Source organism: Vulpes lagopus, chromosome 13, assembly GCF_018345385.1.
Source record: "Vulpes lagopus strain Blue_001 chromosome 13, ASM1834538v1, whole genome shotgun sequence".
In the NCBI taxonomy this organism is placed as follows: domain Eukaryota; kingdom Metazoa; phylum Chordata; class Mammalia; order Carnivora; family Canidae; genus Vulpes; species Vulpes lagopus.
The window spans coordinates 32,358,983-32,379,701 of NC_054836.1; the positions used below are offsets into that span (position 1 = coordinate 32,358,983).

Consider the following 20,719-nt stretch of genomic DNA (forward strand, 5'->3'; position numbering starts at 1 on the left):
GGAAGTCAAAGTCTGGCCAGGGTGTTCTGCAGTGGTAAAGGCAAGTAGATATGGAGGATCCATCAATAGTATCTACTACAACATGTTTTCAGAAGCAAATCTTAATGAAGCAGTTTTAAACATGCTCCAAAACAGCATTGACGTGGTTCTGAAGTTGTAACATTTGTAAGGAAATGAAAGATAACAGTAAGAAATGTTTAACTAACATTAAATAATTTAGGAGTCTTTGAAATTGACCCAGTAGGTTCTGAAGCTTTTTGTACACAACTCTGGGATCCCCTCACCTACTAGTTATTCATACTACTTCTGAATGGTTTTTTTTTTTTTAAACACCTTTCAGTCAGGCGCTTTCTTGCTCAAAATTCTTGGATGGATACCAATGCTGGCAGAATTAACTCCTGCCAGTCTTAGTCAGACTTTGATTCAAGACTGTAACAATATTTTCAACTATTTATTTAGTTTCATATTTAGTTTCATTAATTTCTTAAAAATATAAATATTTCCTCCAATGATTGTTTACTCACACTGCTCTTCTTGGCTTCTGTTATTCTGGATGCGTGAAACCTGTCTCTACTTAAAATTTTCCTGTTCTACATATCCCCTTCAGGGACTTCTCTTAGCAGCTGTCCCTTTATGGTCATTGGATCCAGCAGTGACCTCACCTCACTCCTTGTCCTCATTGCACAGTTCAGTGTGACATGTGTTGCATTAATTAATTGAATTGCTATTTCTCACTTTTATTATTAAACTTGTTGTGTGCTTATGTCTTCGCTCCCCAGCTAGATTGTAACTATTTGAGAGAGGCAGTTCTATGCCCCCCCCCCTTTTTTTGTTGGAGGTAGGTAAAATGAAATCATACTTCTGACTTCATCCATTTATGAGTTTTGTGTCCATGGACAAGTAATTGACAGCTCAATCTGCCTAGACATTTAGGCTGATCAATCTGAGACTGCAAAAGGAAGGCCCATAAATGAGATTTCTACCTTATTCATAATAGAAAAAGCTCTTGATGCAACAATCACCTAGAACATTGTGACTTTTGTGAAAGTAACAGTAATTGTTTAGGGCCATTTTTTTTAAAAAGTCAAAGCTCTTCTTGTTATACCCACATCATTTTCTCAAAATAAGTGCTTAGCTGTCCTTGGATTCCAAAAACAGTTACTGACATTATAAATCCTAACAATCAAAATCATAGTGATATTTTCAAAACAATAATCCCACGTATAAAAGAAATGTGTGTCACTTACTAACCCCAAAGATCATTGTATGAAAAGAAAGATATACATCTCTGATTCTCTACCTGGCCAGATGTACTTTCTAGATAATTGAAATACTTGAAGTCATGCAAAAAGTACAAGTAGAGAAATATTTCAGGAGCTGGCAAATATACATATATATGAAAATGTTACAAATAAGTTAGTCTCAGTTAAAAGTTATCACATGATTCTGAAGAATGATAAAAAACTTTATGCAAAAACAATTTCCTCAATTTAAATAAAATTCTCAGCCACTTTGCTTTAGTTTACATTTATATTCCCAACTAGTTAAAACATTTTAACAGTATTGTGAACCAATTTTGATTATTAAAACTTCTTAATTTCTATAATGAATTTGATACTGGCAATCTAGATTACTTAGAATGTGAAATTTGTAAAGCCACGCCTACATAGAATATTTTAAACATCAAAGGGGAAAATTTCACTTTTTTAGCCCTGTTCCATTGATAGGTAGATTTGTTTGACCAGGTACAAGAAAGGAAAATTTTTCCTTTGAGAATAAAGTTCGACACTGGTCTGTAGTTATTTAACCTTTGGAGAGTTCACAGCAAACAGTAATGTTTGCTACAAGTATAGCATACTTCCTCCTAATATAATATGTGACCCACATTTAAGACATATGAGTGAGTTTTAAATTCCTTAGTGTTGTAAAAGTTTTGGTAGCATCTGTAAATAATTGGAGATATTCTACTTTATGAGGAAAAATGTTAGAGATGTCTGACCTGGAGAAAATGTTGAGTTAGTGCTTTTTGTGTGTTAGATTTCCAATAAAAAGAAGTAGAGAATATATAAATCCAGGATGTAAGTTATATGTATTATTATTATTTTTTTAATTTTTTTAAATTTATTCATGATAGATAGAGAGAGAGAGATTGAGAGAGAGAGAGGCAGAGACACAGGCAGAGGGAGAAGCAGGCTCCATGCACCGGGAGCCTGATGTGGGATTCGATCCTGGGTCTCCAGGATCGCGCCCTGGGCCAAAGGCAGGCGCCAAACCGCTGCGCCACCCAGGGATCCCCTATATGTATTATTGATATAAAAAGTCTCTAGCCATTATTTTCTCTCTTTATTCATATTTTCTCACAATTTAAACTCAAATTGTGGAGATTAATCTGAGTTTTTATGGATGAATATGAAAGCAGGAAAATAGTCCATTGAATGCCTTCTTTGTGCCATATCTTAAGTCCACGTTAAAAGGCAGGTTTTACCTGTGTGTGCAGATGTAGGAACTAAGGCCCAGAAATATCAGGAATCTTGTACCAGGTCACATGGATGAGGAGGAGACAATTAGCATTAACTCCAGATCCCAAGGTCCTTATGCTTGTTGAGGTTTTTATATCAATCTGTATCATTAATATTTTATTGCCAGATTGTAGGTTTACTGAGACTGAAGCAGAATTATTTGTAAAGCTGGGGTTGTTTTATGCTGCTTGGGAAGAATTGAAGTATGTCATTCATTTCTAGGACAATGAAATGTTCACCCTTTATGCAATATTCATTTTTCTCTACCCAGTGGTACATTTATCCTTGGTTTAAACACCCATTTCCTTCAAGGTCTTTCTAAAAAGACTGCAGGTTTTCTAAAAAATATATTGTGTCAGTGACAGTTTATTCACCTTACTTACATAGTTCGAGGAACTGCTTGTTTAAATTTAGATACTGTTTCTGATGAAATGTTTTGACAAAGTAATACCAGCTTGATACTATTTAAAATATTTTGACAGATGGGAAAATTGTTTCAGTCTGAGTTGAGCAATACTTTATTGCAGTATTTTGCCAGTCAGAAAAAAATGGGAAAGGTAGCCTCACTGTTCCTGAAAATAACATCCTTCCATTCTCCCTGAGAACAGAAAGGCCTCCATTCAGTCATAGATTACAATATGTGTGCCACGTATGTTAAGAATTCATGTAATTTAAACGAGAAGGAACATTTGGAGATTATTTCCAAACAGGGAACACTTATTGTTCTGTAAGCAAACAGAACCTACAGAACTTTTAGGAAAATTTGTTTTTATAGTACTTTATCAGAACCTTCAAATGTCCTAGTGAGTACATTCTTGATTAATTATGCTGAATCACTAGGATTTAAAAACTGTTTTGTTGGGGAAAAAAAATCCTCAAATCCAAATAGTTTTATGTCTTTAATTTTTGGGGGTGGTATTGTAATAAAAGTATTTAAAATTTCCAAATTAGCTGGAAAGGAGTAAAATATAGGTGATCCTGGTTTTAGTTATATTAACAAATAAGTTGAAGAGATGGTAGGGGAGCAATTCTCAAAGTGCAGTCACTGGACCAAGATCATCAACATTACCTGGAAAACTTGTAAGAAATGCTCATCCTCAGGCTTCACAACCCTGACCTTCTGAACTAGGCACCGGTGGACTTCAGCCATCTGGGTTTATCTGGAATGGTTGATCATCAAGCCTTCCTGATCATTCTGATGCATGCTGTAGTTTGATAGCTATCAAGATAGAATAGAGGCTTCAAACTGCTTCCCAGAGTTCCTTTAATTCTGCCATCTGGGAGGAGAAGGAATTAGTGGGGAATGATCAGGAAAAGTTTCCCAGGCACCCCTCATGCCTTTGTCAACTAGGGGAAGCTTGGTTTCCTGTTTCACATATAAGTTTTTATATTGGGTTCTGCCACTAAACACAGTTTTGAAAACATTTGGAGGAGAACATTTGGTGGCCCAGAGTCTTCTCAGGGTGAGAGCATCTCTTATTGTGTCCATTATCATTCTACCCATGTGGATTTGAAATTGGGTTTGGTCACTAAAGAAAGAATTGGTGTGTGTCTCAGTTCAATAGCTTCATGCTCACCAGACTCCCAAGGAACGTATGTGTAAATCAGAATGCCACTTTTATTTTTCAAATTATAATGAGAAGCATAAAAATCAAACCTATATGATACTCATGTTAGCCCCTCCCATTCTCACTACATATGAGTTAATGTTTAGAGTTGGAGGGATCTCTGTCCAGTGATTAGATTCAGTTCCCTACCTTCTGCACGTTGCTCTAGGGGAGATGTAGAAGTAATAATGGATTGTTCCTTTGCAAACATAGAATCGGAGGAAGGAGAAGTTGATATTTTCAGTAGGTCATTATGAACTAGTAAGATTCCCCTCCCCCCACACACAGAGTTTATTTTCACTAAATTGTTGAAGTTCCCAAATTCAGTGTTTTTCTTACCTTAACTATGTTACATAAACTTACTATATTATTTCATTCTATTTTATATTTCTAGAATTTTCCAAGTGATCATTCACAGTTATTTCTATATATATTTAACATCATTAATCAGATTTTAATAAGGTTTGTATTTTATACAATATTTTTGCTGCCATTAATTGTATATTGATTTTTACTTGTTTACCTCTGAGCTCTGCAGATGATGATGATGATGACAAAAGTAGGTTATTCTTATTGAAATAAAGAGTACAGGAGGTCATCCTTGGAGTGCTTACTAAGTACTAGGTAATGTACTAAATGCTTGCTATTGATTAACACATTTTCCCCTTATAGTTAACTATAATAGACTTTAAAGCTTTTGAACCTGACTTCCAATGAAAAACTGAGACACAGGACACATACACTTCCAGTCTATATGCTACATATGAATGGAAAAATATTTACGATCAACTCTTACTATGTCTAAAACTCCTCTATTTTCTTTCTATTCTACTCCAGTATTGTCCCAGTTATTAAAGATATGCCAGTTGTGACTCAGCAAATTGATTTTATTCTCACACTAATGGATTGCAACCTGAAGAATGCAAAGTTATATGATCAGTTTAGCAATATTATTACCTATAATTTATAGAGAAGGAAATAGGCACATAGAGGTTATGTAAGTTGTCCATGTATTTAGTAAGTGGGAAACTCAGGGTTCAAACGTGGGCCGTCTCTCCTCAAAGTCCTCACTTGTAACACTATGCTCTGTCCTTCAGATCATAGTACTGTCAAGGAGGAATATCCCAAGAATTTCTTTACAGAAGGGTTTAGAAACAAAGGGTTAGGGACTGGCTGTGGAGCTGCCTTTTCAGTCCAGCCACCTTTTCTATTCAGAATGTGTGCTTGTTCTGGGAAGCTTTTATAAAGAGATTGATGAAGATTAATACAGAAGGGAAATGGCTTTTGCCACTCAGTTACCTTCTTTGAGCTACCACGGGAAATTTATGTGAAACAATCCAAGGAACCGTAGGTGGAAAAGATGTTTATCCAAAGTTAAAACAGTCTTTGTTATGTGGAGCTTCCTGATGAGTGAGGAAAAGATGAAATGGAAACCATTGGAATACCGTAGGGCTTTTTGTTCTGACTTCTTGTAGGGCATGCAGATGCCCCACAGATGTGAAGGACTAGTCACTTGGCTAAATATTTTTTAATACAGATTATCCTCTCCTCATTTATTTATGAGATATATATAGATATAAAATTCAAAGTTAGAAAAGCCACAGTGGGAAAAGTTTGTGTCTCTGCCCCTTTCCTTGATTGTTCCTCACCTCTCTCTAGAATCTGTTGCTGTTCCTGGTTTCTTATGTAGTCCTCCAGAATGCCCTGCTGTGTGTATGCACGAGTGCACAGGTGTGCATGTATGTATTCAGTATTAGCACATTATAACACATTCCGTGCCTTGGTTTTTATTCCCCTTACTGTACTTCTCTGAGTTCCCAATGCAGAAGACTCCTTGCTTCTTTCTTTTTCACAGCTACATAGTATTTCGTTGTGCGGATTTTCTAAAATTTTCTTACCGAGTCTTCCATGAACAGATGTTAGGTAATTTCTAATCTTTTGCAAGCCTGATTCTTTTCCATATAAATTGCCCATAGGTCTCTGTGTCCTCTGTGGCATCTCTTATTCTTAGTAGAAGCTTCATAGCCCTCTGGATCTTTAGCAAAGACTGATAAAGATCAGACTGTTGAATTAGGTCGGGTTTGCATCAGGAAGTTGCTTGATCTCAATTTTCTTGGATGTCTATTTTTAGCTTCTGAACAGTAATCGTGGTAAGAAATCTTTGTTTGCCCTAGACAGTCTTCTCTGAGAAGATTAAAGTTGTCTCCTTAAAAGAGTTCAAGTCACACAATTTACTGACAGTTTAGTGAGTTGAAGAGGGATGGTGAATGTTTATTTCTAGAAGGACAAAGTGTGCTCTGAAAGTTCTATCTGCTTTATTCTACACGGTTATTAAAACTTTTTCAGATTTATTTTCCTGTAATTCATGGAGATTTGGGAAATTATATGGAAGGTATATATTTTCTTAAATGCATAGTTGCCTGTTTCCCTTTCCTGTTTTTTGAGGATGGTTCTGGGAACTGCTAGTTCAGTTTTACAAAGAAAACATTTCTTCATCATCTGCATTTTCTGTCATCCCTGCATTTTAAGAATGCTTTAGCCAATTTTAGGGACAAATATTTAATGCCAGAGAGTAATAATTATATGAGAAATAGATCTGGAAGGCAATCAAGTGGAAAGGTGGTAGCAATATATGGATAAGTGATTTGGTCTATCCTGTGTTTTTCTGACTCCATTATGTCCACACTAACTCAGAGATAATAAAATTGGTGCTCTGTAGCAAATAATCTGAAGAAAACAATGCTGCAAATTCTTTGAGAAGTGATTTTAGAATTTAATATTTTTCTGTCAGGAGATTTATGACCTGACATTGAAAATTATTAAGGCACAGATCCAAATATGTAGTTCATTTCCTCTTGCTCAGCATTTAGTAAAGATGTGGAATACTCTAACTAGATATTGGCTAGCCAAACTTAGGATTCAAGATTTGATATCCTTGTCATCATGTGTGAACTTTGGAATATTTGGATTCTAATATATGTAAATGCTCTTATAATGTGTGATGAGTTAGGTGACAAATTATTACACATTATCAATTTAATTTAAAATGCTGCTCTTACATATTTTATAAATCTCTGGAATAATAATATACCTTTAATAAGCTTTAGAAAGTTTCTGCTTTCTTTGTTGCTATGTTGTGTGGCCTCCAATATATGTAATATACTGCCTCAATTTATCCTTTTGTGCTATGAATTTTATGTTAAATTTAAATATAATCAGAAATCCAAGTCAGTCTTCAATCATATTCACTTTAGAAATTTCATTTAGAGACATGTGATACATTTTTGGAGGAGTTTCAGGGATCTATATTGGTTCATTTGAATCTATAATTTGGTTATATATAAAATTAAAGTTAATTTAAGTGGACAGAATCAATACCCTTCTGAATTTAATTAGATGGCCAGCATCCAAGCAAGAGATTATTCTTTTTAGTATCTTCCTATCCTCTTTTCTTACAGGGTGAAGTAATTCCTTTGCCAAAGTATGTTGGACAGTTCCCTGGTGACAGGTTCTATAGAAACTCATAACTGTACTGTTTCCAATGTGAGGGAAGGGAGGAAAATGTGGGCAAAATAACCATTGTATTCTGGAGATAGTTATATGCCTGCCCTATCTTCACATCACAGTCCAGGCAAGGAAACAATGTCCCATTTGGAGTGGATCTGCGGTGACTGTTTCTAAACCCTGTAAAACATGATGGTATTTCTTTCAAGCTGAAGCATTCCAGGACAGAAAGACAGGAATAGTGGGGAAATAAATTATAAATTAGACTGGACTTGCAGTTTGAGGATCCTACTATTTATAGTTATGTTTGATATGGGATGCCTGGAAATGTGGCAATAAATTGAAGCTGAGGTTTTATTTCAGGTAATAACTTTATTTTTTATGTCTATTGGAGCATCAGTAAAACAACCTAAAGGAGTTTTAGAAAGGCTGTATAGTATAACCTTCATTGGTCTTTATGTTCAATGTCATAAACACATTTTTATGTTATTGAAGAGTAGGTTTTTTACAGTGTTTTAAAAAAGGTGATTTAACTCTAGCGCCATGAAACAATTGGGTTGAGTTGTTATACTTGATGCTATAGAAGTTATTTGATGTGTCAATGCATTTTTAGCCATAGATTTAAAATAAATTTAGGAATATTTAAGTTACCTAAATGTATTTCTAAATTTGTGGCTATCTTTTTAAAAATAAATGAATTCTAAAATTTGCATTCTGTAATTCACAGTTTTATTTTTCATTTTGTATTATCACAGATAAATATGTGTTTAGCAGCTTCTCCAGGAAGGCAGAGTAGGGGATGTGAGGAAACATATGAAGGGTCTTTGTCCTCAGTGATTCTCAGCAATCTGGTTGAAAAAAAATCTGACAACAGTACATAAAATAATTAAGTAACAATAACCGCATAAAGCTTCTGACCTTATTGTGGGTATTATGCAGAGTATTTAAACAAGGCATTTGTCTAAGCCCCAGTGTTAAAGGGAATGGATTCCCTTTGATGAGACCACTGACAGAAGAGATCAACATTTTTTTCTTCTGTTTCATCTACCTTTTTTTTTTTTTTTAAATGAACATTTATTCAGCACTTACTAGATACTAGGCACTGTTCTGTGTGTTCTACATATGTGAATTCCTTTGATCTTTGGCATCTTAGAAGATTGTTATTATCCCCTTGGAGTGAAGTAATGGGGGCAAAGCATGATTCGTTAGTTGCTCAATGTCACAGAGCTTCTAACTGAGGGAGCTGGGTTGGGAAAACAGGCAACAGGAATTCACAGTCAACGCTCTTAACTTCTATGCTTTATAATCTCTCATTTTCCTTCTTATTAGTGAACATGTCTCTGCTTTAAACTTAAGTAGATGTCCATTTTACCCTAGCCTTAGCAAGGGTCAGAGACTTGACATTTATTTCTATAGAAAATGAAGATTTGTCTTTTTGATGTGGATGTTCACAGCCCTACATAACTTAATGGATACGTTAATACTCTTTGGTGAGGTGGGGGAAGTTTCTAGGAGGACAATAACCCTAGTTTTAGGAAGTTTAGAGCTGCTTATTTATGCAGATACGAGTTTCTCCTGCCTGGGAAGATCCTTATGATGACATGTGTCACAGATCATAAGAGATTTAATCACAGCTTGGGTTGTCCACACACTAAAGATGGACCTTTAGAGACTGGGTGGAGGTATATTTGTCCTTGTCCAATGCTCTTTTTCGTTTATACTGGCAGATCTCAAACTTTATCTTGCATCAGAATCAGCTGGAAGGCTTGTAAAATAATGCAGATTGCTGGCTACAGCCCCAGAGTTTTTGGTTTAATGGGTTGGGGAGAGACCAGAGAATTGGCTTTTCTAAGAAGTACCCAGTGAAGGTGATATTGCTAGTCTGGAAACCACACTTTGAGAACCACTGATTCATAATAAAAATGTAACTGAAAGGAGTTTAAGTTTCCCCTTCCCTTCCTTCCCTTTGCTTTTAGGCCAGTGCTCACTTCTTAAATGCCCATTCTTTTATTTATGAAGATTAGAAAATCTGGTAAATAGCTCTCTTGGACTCTGGAAAAACTCCAGTAAGTCAATTTTTAATATAATAATCACTGATAAGATACAGCACTTGTAGTAGTAATTGACTTCAATTTTGAGTGCTTACGACATGGCGAGGCACTTCACTCGGCCCACTGCCTGTATTATCTTATATAATGAAACAACAGAGATAGGGATTGGTGCTATTGTTCTCTTTTTGCATTAGGAATAGGAAACTAAGGTTGCACTGGAAACTAAGGTTTAGGAAACCACATAACTTGCTCAAGATTACATATACTACACACAGTAGGGCTAAAACTCAAACCCAGATTAACAGGTGAATTCCAATAGCTATGCTTTTGACCACCATGTTTTTTAAAATCTGTAGTGATGAGCCAAATTTTAATTAGACTTAAAAGTTTTAGCACAGGGATACCTGGATGACTCAGCAGTTGAGCATCTGCCTTTGGCTCAGGGTGTTGATCCCAGGGTCCAGGTTCGAGTCCCACATTGGGCTCTTTGCAAGGAGCCTGCTTCTCCCTCTGCCTAGGTCTCTGCCTCTCTTTCTGTGTTTCTCATGAATAAATAAATAAAATCTTAAAAAAATTTCAGCACAAAGTGTCCTTCATTTTCATTTCTCCTATTACATAAGTTCCTAAGCATCCTAAAGCAAGCAGGGGAAAAAATTGCATGACCACAGATTTTTAAAAGGAAATGAATAAATGTAAATTGCTGTGTTGAATATGACTTTTTTATTTGTAATGGCCTTCTTCAAATTTCAAGGATTAAAGTATTAATGCTAAGAAAATCTTGTGGATTGCTTTTCACTTGTTCGCTTGCCCCTATACCTATTTACAAGGATTTCAAGAAGTAATTGTTAAACAGTTTTGGATAATAGACTTCTTTGAAAACTCAGTTGAAGATCATGTGCCTTATCATGAGAAAAGTGCACTAAACTTTGCATACTATGCAACACCTATCTGTGGGCTCTGAACGAAGACATTCTGCTTTAAGACAATACAGCAGAGAGAAACAAACAGGGCTTTTGTATCTGGTGGCCAGCCTGCTTGCCCAGGGTTTGCATCTGTCCCTTCCTGTTTGTGTAACCTTTACCAAGTCTTGTTTCTTCCCCCAGTAAGTGGTAGTGATGAAAAGAAAAATATCAAGTTAGTAGGGTATTGTTATGAGGATTAAATTAAAAAACAAATACAAAGTACCTAGCTTGATAACTGCTACACCAGTGTTTCTCAAAATGTAAAGTGCCTGTGAGTCACCTAGGGATCTTGTTAAAATGCAGACACTGATTCAGTAGGTCTGGGCTGAGGCTGAGATTTTTTTCTTTCCGTTTCCTTTTTTCCTTTTCTTTCTTTCTTTCTTTCTCTTTCTTTCTTTCTTTCTTTCTTTCTTTCTTTCTTTCTTTCTTTCTTTCTTTCTTTCTTTTTCTTTCTTTCTTCTTTCTTTTTCTTTCTTTCTTTCCTTTTCTTTCTTCTTTCTTTCTCTTTTCCTTCCTTCCTCTTTCTTTCTCCTTCCTTCCTTCCTTCCTTCCTTCCTTCCTTCCTTCCTAACTTCCTTCCTTCCTTCCTTCCTTCCTTCCTTCCTTCCTTTTTTGGATTTTTGCATTTTTGTGTGATATTACTTCTCCTGCTGCTGCTTCAGGGACCCCACTGAATAGCAGGGTGCTACACAATGTGTATAGAAGACATGTTTCTATTAGTAAGTACTCTTAAGTGTCATATAAACAGAATATTCTCATTGATAACTTTACACACAGTTGGGGGTTATCTGCCAAAATATGCACGTAAATACATAAGTACTGAGAAGTATGGCATTTACAGTCTTCTCATTGGGAAGTAATACATTACATAGTGGCTTGTGCTGCACTGTACAGCACAGAATCAGTATTGAGCCCTGTTTTGAATAAGGTTCTATTAAAAATACTACCCATTTAAAAATATTACTGTGTGTATAATAGTGAATTAAAGATATGATCTGGTGACTGTGACATGTGTTTACTTCTGACAGAGTTTCTTAACTAAAGCAATAATGGCTTATGGATTTCTCATTATTCTAAGGAGTAACTTTGTTTTCTTCTCTTGAGAGCATTGCTCTTTATATACTTTGAGTAAGGGATTGCTAATAAAGTATGCTGGGCTTCCATCTGATAAACTTGAATCTTAAAGTAGATTTTTGAAGACATAAGAAACACTGTTTATGAATATCCAGTCACTTCTAATGTTGACAAAAATGGTAGAGTCTTACTTACACGTATCTTTCCCAAACATCAATTGAGTGACTGATTGCAGTTTGTCACTGATGATGCACTATCCTTGTGCTGAATCTGTTTTCTCTGATAACTATTGAATCAAACTGCTGCCTAAATGTGCTGGTGAGACAGGTGAAAAGTTTGTGGAAATCTGTGGTATTGTTGTTCAGGGTGATAGAACTTCCTACTTTGGGAAGAATTGATGGTGTAAGAACCCAATCTGTGTTTCATTTCTTTTCCTTAAAGTGGTTTTGTGTGGGTGAGATTTCTTTCTATATTTCATTGTCCCATCTTGCACAAATGGCCCAGTATAAAAATCCTTCAAAATGATAAGTTTTCCTGTAAAAGTGGAAATGGGGTAAGAAGCCTGCCCTATCTAAACTCCAGGAAATATAATGGTCATCAGGAGGAGCTCTGACTAATCATATATTTTCTGATGACACATGCTTGCTGTTGCAACAGCAGGAAAGTAGAGAGGAAAAGGAACAACTCAGTATCCTGGCCTCTGAGGCAGGTCTCCGAATGGACTGGTTTTCTGCAGACACCTGCTGGATATGCCAGTGTTTGTTGGATTAGAGCCTTTCATGAAATAAGGGAGAATTACAAAAGGACTATAGTTCAGGACTAGAGATTAAATGAAAGATTAGAATTTGTGTGTTGTCATCCAAGAGAAAATGCTAAGTAAATGTCTCACATTTTTTTTACAGATGAAATGCTTTTCCTCAAGCCCACGTTCATGATAAGCATCCACACCTCGTATTTGCCATTTTCAGTAACAAATGGAATGCAGATGCATTTATTTCATTGGGTTTTCTCTTCAGACAGCATAACAGATGAGTAACTTTGGTGATTTCCAGAGTTATCTGTGGAGATGATAAAAATATTTAGAATTCTCAATTTCTACCATATTTATCAAAAAAGGAAATAGATGGGGGATGGGGTGAAGTGGTAAGGTCTGAACCTTTGGATTTTTAAATTATTCTAGAATTGAGTTGAGGGCAACCCTGGTGGCTCAGCAGTTTAACACCACCTTCAGCCCAGGGCCTGTTCCTGGAGACCCAGGATTGAATCCCATGTCAGGCTGCCTGTGTGTGTGTGTGTGTGTGTGTGTGCATGTGTGTGTGTCTGTCTTTGTATCTCTGTGTCTCTCAAGAATAAATAAAATCTTGAAAAAAAAAAGAATTGAGTTGAATCCATTTATTCTGGATTAGCAGGTTATTTGTATGTAGCATTAAATACTGATAAGGAGAGATTCTTCTTGAGAGATGTAGGCAAGAAATATTATAGACAAGGGATCTTGGTTTCAAAGAGACTGGTGTTCATATTTTGGTACTGTCACTTGCTAGTTGTATGAAATCTCTCTTTTCCTCCGTTTCCTTATTTAACAGATGGGGATAACACTACCTATTTCTTAGGGTGGTTAAGAAGATTATATGTAGGAATATATGCATAGTGCTGTGCTTAATACATAATAGATTTTTGCTACTCAGTCTGGACTTGAGGTCAGCAGCATTCAGCAGCATTGGCATCACATAGGAAGATGCTAGAAATGCAAGACTCTCCAGCCCCTCCCAGGTCTCCTCAGCCAGAACCCACATTGGTGGCAGGGAAAAGATTCTTCTGTTCATAAAAGTATGACAAACGCTGATATAGATAAACATTAAATGTTTGTTAGTTCAGTAGTGTTTGTCATGATTGTTGTTTGCTTTATTTTAAGCTAATAACCTTAAACACAGTTGATGGTTGAAACAGAAACATTTTATGGTTATTTAGTTTTTGGTACTTTCTCTTTATTATTTGCTGCTAACAAGAGTGGTTTCTGTGGCTGGTGCAGATTAGTTTTGGGGTTCAGTAAAACTTTCAGAATTGCCTCTCAGACCTTAAAATAGATTTTACTTATCTCTTTTATGTTTATGCATTTAAACATAAACTGTAAAGCCAAAGAAACCGTTTAAAAGTAGGCACAGTGTGTTTACAAATAAAAGCTCATCTAGCCAACAATAAAATGGGATCTTGTGAATGTTTTAAGCAAATTGCCAGCCAGATTTTAAAAAATCAGATCAAATAAAATATTTGGAAACTATTCTATTTGTTGATGCCCATAAATTTAAAAATAAGTCTAACAAATCTGCTTTTCTCACAAAGCCTAAATTTTATGAGTTCCTATAATTATTGCAATGAGAAATCACCATTGTAAACACTATGCTAAATTTAACTTCTTTATTTGACTTTTAAAACCCACCAATATATTGCTTGTAATTTAGCTCCAGAAAAAATACACGAGACCACATTTGAAAGGTATCTCTCCTCCTGTGTTCCTCCGAAAAGTTTTAAGCCACCCAATTTTGTAAAAGAGGTGAAGATGTATTTGTCATCTAGAGGAAGGCCTAAATATTATTGAAACCATTATTTAAAGCTTTTGAAAACTTTCTTTGCAATTTAAAATAACAGCCTTGCCATTAACAGCAGACAATCACAGCATTCATCCAATATTTTAATTTTTCTTTTCTTGGAGCCCAAATTGAGTGAGAAAAGTAATTTTCTTTTTCACATATACAGCTATTTTAGTTACTGCAGCAGGCTCCTGTTGTTGTTATTGTTGCTGACCAGCTTTCAGTTCCAAATTTTATAACCTTAATAACTCATGATGGTGGAAACAAAAGATTTTTCTCTCAGTCTGAAGACCAAGTGTTTTCAGCACTCCTCACTAGAAGCAGCCCACCTCTTAACAAGCTCATCAGCATATCTGTGGGAGAAAAGACTTGAGGACATTCAACCACTTTGAGGTGCCCAGTGATTCTTAAGGAGCTTCTACTTACAGCCTATTAAATTCTTTCAACAAGTTTGAGGCTATTAAGAGATCTGTGAAGATCTCTCAGATCAGCTTGGAGCATTTTTCTTCTCTGGCCCACATTATCTGTTTCTGTGAGTGATTTGAGTTTATCAGATAGTTGATTATATTTTTTATCTTTTTCTCCTCATGTGCTCCATGCTTGATCTCTCATTAAATCCATGGGACTTAAAAATCTGTCTTTAACTTTAAGCTAAAGGAGGAACTGTGCTGTGAATGGTATGAACTCTTATTTTTTAGGACAGTGATAATGACTGAGGGTATGAAATCCTTTGCGTTGGCTCTCCTGTCCGACTCTGAAAGATGTGTCATGGTCGGATGGGTAGCTCTTCAAAGTATCCCTTGTTGTCAATCATGTTAACTAATCACCAGCAAAGGACTCTTGAATTTGACAAACTTGGGATTTATTCTTAAAAAATGCCACTAACTCATGGCACTTGGGGGAACTGTCATTCTTTCAGCTGATTCATTTTTTATTCATTGTTCTCTGGTACACGAGGAGGAAGGGAGCTCTATTTTGGTAGGTATAATTTCATCCCTCAGTGAAATTCTGAGGCTGCAGATAAATCTGACATTTGCTCTGCACTTTGTTTCTCTCTTTGGATTCTCCCATTATTGCAGTGGGGTTGTGAAAAGAGCCCTGGTTTTGGGGGTGGGGAGGTAAACTCTGATTTTTGCTCCCTGCTCCACATATGGTTAGCAGTATAAGCTCAGGCAGTTCCATAGCCTCTTTAGAGGAACTGAACTTTCCAATTGCCCATTTTCCAACATATTTATCTAAGTCATGCTTAGGAAGAGGAGAGAGCAGATATAATTAGTATTGACTATGCAAATGTTTATCTTAGGCTGAACCATATGCAATGGGGATTCTTGTAGATAAATCAGTTTCATATGGTTCAAACCAATAGATCTTATTATCCACACTTTAAAGCCTAAGGAGGTCCTGCAGATTTCTTATGAGGTTTTCTTACTATTATAGTCAGATCTGACTTGAATCTAAATGGTGGAGCAGAGAGACATTGTTCTTAGTATCTACAACTATTTTTTTTCTGTCTCCTCCCTTTCTTATTTCCTTTCCTTTCCAGTTAAATACTTTCCTTTCCTTCAGAACCTTCATGGTCTTCTCATGCATCAATCCTCCTGCTTCATTCATCTTCTTACCTACTGTACACGTTTTGAACCCTTACATTCCATGTGCTATGTGACATCAAAGAGGGCAAGTGAAGAAGACCTCAGAACTGATGGTAAAAATCAAGAACAGGCCACATTAAATAGGGATGATGCCTCAATGTTGCTAAAGATCATTCCATTTTAGCCACAAAATTATGTTGTAAGCTTCAAAAAAAAGTGCGTGGAATTATAGGAATAATAAAATTAAATTGGAAAGCAGTTGCTTGATTTCGATTAGCATTATTAAAGTGTATGTACTGGTAAGTTTTGGGAAGATACTTTGGAAAGTAACTCTATATACTGGGTCTTGTTGAAAGTTCACACTCCAGTCTGATTTTAGGTAGCATATGAGTAATTGCCTTATTAACTTTTCTTTTCTCAACTAAGTCAAGTTCTAATCAAAGTGTGCACCTCGATGCACAATAGAACCACATAAATGTTATCCATTTCTTTTAACTTTGAGAGCTGTAACTTTGAATATTTCATTTAGAATTTATATAAAAAGCAAGGCAAAATTGAAGTATTTCTGCTTTCCATTATGTTTTAGCCTCAACTTCAAAAAGATACTTAACATTTCAAACTAGCTAAATTTATTTTACTCTTCTTCTAGGTGAGAATTTCTTTAAGATTTCTAGTGGAAGAAATGTATGGCTTCTATCTCCCTACACCTCAAAGGCCCTTTCTCCTTTATTTAAAACATCTTCTGACAGTGACATGTAGAAAAATCTCCTCCATTGATAAAGCCAACATGAAAATCATCCTTTCTTTTTGGTAGATTTAACAGCCTCAAAAACTGTTCATCTATAAAGTTGTGGCATAATCAGAAAATTATTTTTTTCTAGTGTAGTACTTCAGGATTTGAATGTGAGCAACACAATTTGGATTATTCAGTTTATTTCTTTTTCATAATCACAGACTTTGGACATAGGAAAATGTGTTTTTAGATATCAAAAAAGAGGTATTGAGTGTAATTTTCATGATCATAGACTATAACAGAGTAGCTAATTTTTGTGGATTACCATATTAGATACCGCAGAGTACAATTTCCCTCTGGAAATATGGTTAGATACATCTTTGGTTGTCAAGGAAAATAATTTTCAGGGTTTACTTAATGTGAACATATCACTTTTGATACACTGCAGCTCTTATCTCCTACTTACCAGGAGGTTATATTTTCATACTGAAAACATTTAATTCTATAGACAGAGGCAGAGTGTTTGTTTATTTTTACCTTGACAGCATGCTGATTGCTGACTCAGTAGGGGCGTCCAACGTGTTTTTCTAGTTAAGGGGTACAGGAGACAAAAACAGACAGGTATGGATAATAGCAGGATTTAAGAACAGGATTGAGGGCAAAATGTGAGGTCGCTCTGGGAGAGAAAAACAGCAGCTAGTCTCAGGATGCAGGGAGAAGTAAGAAGCGTGCCCCTTCTGGAGAAAAATCATCCGATAAGCATAGGGGAAAACTTGGGAAAGGATCTTCGGGAGGGAAAGAGGACTTCGGAAGACTTGGGAGTTTGGGAAAGAGAAGGGGCCTGATTCAGTGAAAGACATCAGGAAAGGGAGTGTTATGATGGAGAAAAGAACTTCATTACTGAAGAGTAAGCTCTATGATAATAATGACCTCAGAGGTGGTTGGACCCCTTCTGGAATGAATGGTATCAGAAGTACACTTGTTACTTATCTCTTCGGAAGTCTCTTCATAAATAGCAAACTGAGTCTTCTAGTTATTCAGGCCCCCAACTTTGGAGTTATCCTTCATCCATGTCTATCTCCCAGACCCACATACATTTTGTCTTAAATTTGTATTGACTCTATCATGGAAAAAATATCTAGACCTAGGACTATTTCTGATCACCTCCATTGCCACTCCTCTGGTTTGCACCATTGTTTTCTCTTAGCCAGATTATTACAGTGGCCTCTTACTTGATGATAGCATAGCTCTTGGCTTTTGCCCTTGTCCCCCTGTTGACTGTTCTCAGCATATCAACCAGAGGGAGCTTGTCAGAACCTTCCAAAGTATACCTTTCTCCCTCAGAGTGAACATCCTAGCCCTCATTATGTTCTTTGAGGTTCACTATCAAGTATTTTCACCTGGTAGTGCATTACAGTCCCCTGGGGAGTTTTACAAATATGCTGATGCCTTGGCTCTAACCCAGACCAGACAAATTTGGATCCCTGGGAGTGATGTGAGTACACTGTATCTTTGAAAAGCTCCCATGCAATAAATTTTGGGGTATCAGCAGTGAGTAAGACCAAATTCCAACTCTCCAGATTTTTACACCTGGCAAGGAAGATCAGAGCACCCCACTCAGATAACTGTAATACTCCTTCACAAGTGCTACATTAGCAGGGTGAACAAATTTCTGAGGAACCTCAAGGGAAGTAGGGCAATTACATACAATGAAGAGAAGTCAAAGAAGTGGCATCCTGCCAGGCCTTGAAGGATGAGAGATTGTCTCCTAGAGAGAAGGGGAGAATATGTGTGTCCCAGGTGACTTCATGAATTATGGCTGGGAGACGCTAAGAGGAAACATGTTGATGTAATTAAGAGCTGAGGCAGTAGAATCAGGCAGAGGTGGTTCAGTTACTTCGGCAAATGGCTTCACCTTTTTGTTCTACAATTTCCCCATCTGTACAATGGAGGTAAAATCGTACCTACCTCCCAGGGATGGGAGAGTTACCACCGTATTTAATACGTTGTGGGCACTCAGTAGTGTTAAATTTCTACCTCTAAGGAGGTATTTCTCTCAGTAGTGTTAAATTTCTACCTCTAACGAGGTATTTCTCTCAAAAAATAATTGAAAGAAATAGTTTTAAGTGGTTCATGGCTTATATTGGGTGCTGTATACCCTACCTACTCAAAGCAGGATCAGCAAACCTGGTATAGATCAGATTTGCAATGCTTCAAGGCCCATCCAGAACTGCTGAAAAGAATCTGCATTCTAACAAGATTCCAAGGTGATTTGTGTGCACATTAAATTTGAGGAGCATTTTCTTAAGGCATATAAAGATGAATAAAAAAATAGCTCTTGCCCTTATGGAGCTTAGAGGTCCCTAAAACAACTTTAGTATTTACAGAAATAATTATAATGCAGGGTATAATGTGATAAGTGACATGAGACATCCATGCCAAATGCTAAAATACCACAGATTGTTTTAAGCTCAAATTGAAAATAGTATAAAGTTTCTTCTCTGACTGATAAAGTCTGAAAGTTCTTAAAGCTACAATGAACACTTTTCCTTTTCTGCTAACCTCCAAATGCTGTAAACGTAGAGCTTAACATGTATGTAAGTGCAGAGCTAAATCGGGGCAGTTGACGGTACAAGTTGAATTGTTGCCTGACAGAAAAGAAATAAGAAGTAACAAAAGGTAGTAAAATTGACCCAGTAATTTTAAGTCTATGAGACGAAATAGACTCCTCAGAGAAAGATCAAGAGTAAGACAAAGCATATGAATGGAAAGAGTACGATTCTTCCAAGAATGGAAACCTTAATTCTTGACGCTTAGCGCTTTTGAAAATAAAACCTTGTGTTTGAATTTAAAAGCAATGAATAAAACAAAGAAATGGCCAGTTGACATTATGAACTAAACACTGATTTATTAATTATTCTTCTTTAACTAGTACTGATTTCATCTCATCAAGTTTACCATTGTAAGTTATCAGAACAGGTAGAAATAAAACAACTTAGAAAGAACATCATTAAACTCTGAATAATCATTACAATATACTTAATATTATTGGAAGTATTATCAGCAAAATGAATTAAAAAGATTGTTAAAAGATAGAAGGAGGGATCCCTGGGTGGCGCAGCGGTTTGGCGCCTGCCTTTGATCCAGGGCGCGATCCTGGAGACCCGGGATCGAATCCCACGTCAGGCTCCGGGTGCATGGAGCCTGTTTCTCCCTCCGCCTGTGTCTCTGCCTCTCTCTCTCTCTGTGACTATCATAAATAAATAAAAAATTAAAAAAAAAAAGATAGAAGGAGACTAGCATCAGGGATTTAAGAGAAACTGTACCCATTACTCTACTGTTGCCACCTTCAGAAAAAAACAAAAAACAAAAAACATTTTTTAAAGGAGATACAGAATAAAAGTTAAGACAGTTAATTTCTGCGAAATGCAATGGTTCAGTCCCTTCCCCTGATGAAATGGAAATTGTCAGATTTATGCAGAAGCTGATAGCTTTGAATTTGAAGATGGTTTCAGTAATATTATAGTTAATCGTGTTTTATTTGATTTTACAACACAAATATTTAGTCCCCCCGCCCCCGTTATTTGTTTCCTTTACTAAATCTCAGCTGAATTTCTTCTTTTTTTGGTTCCTTGTGGTATAATGTGAAGTTGTTGATTTGAACTTTTCTTTTTAATACAAGCGTTTATATCATAAATTTCATTCTAACATCTGCTTTTGCTGCATTCCATAGGTTTTAGAATATAGTGCTTTCCCTTTCTTTTGTTTTGAGACATATTTTGATTTGCCACTTGATTTCTCATTTGGCCCATTGCTTGTGCAGTAGTGTGTTCTTTAATACTGACATATTTAAATATTTAATATTTACATTGTAGATTGTCCAGCTTTGTATTGTTGTTGATCTTTAGTTTTGTACCATTGTAGTTGGAAAATATACTTGGTATGGTTTCAGTTTTCTTAAATTTGTAATATTTGTTATATCTTTTTCCATGTGATTTAACCAGGGGATTCTTCTGTGTGTACTTGAGGAAAATGTGATTTTTATTTTTCTTGGATGGAATGTCTTAACCAGGTGTTCTGAAGTATGCTTCA

The 20,719-nt window shown here is 36.1% G+C and overlaps 1 protein-coding gene across 4 annotated transcripts in view; it reads left to right on the top strand.

The window, feature by feature from the left end:
* HDAC9 (histone deacetylase 9) overlaps positions 1-20,719 on the top strand; it is a 927,702-nt gene that overhangs the window by 208,049 nt on the left and 698,934 nt on the right. The window lies entirely within an intron of this gene.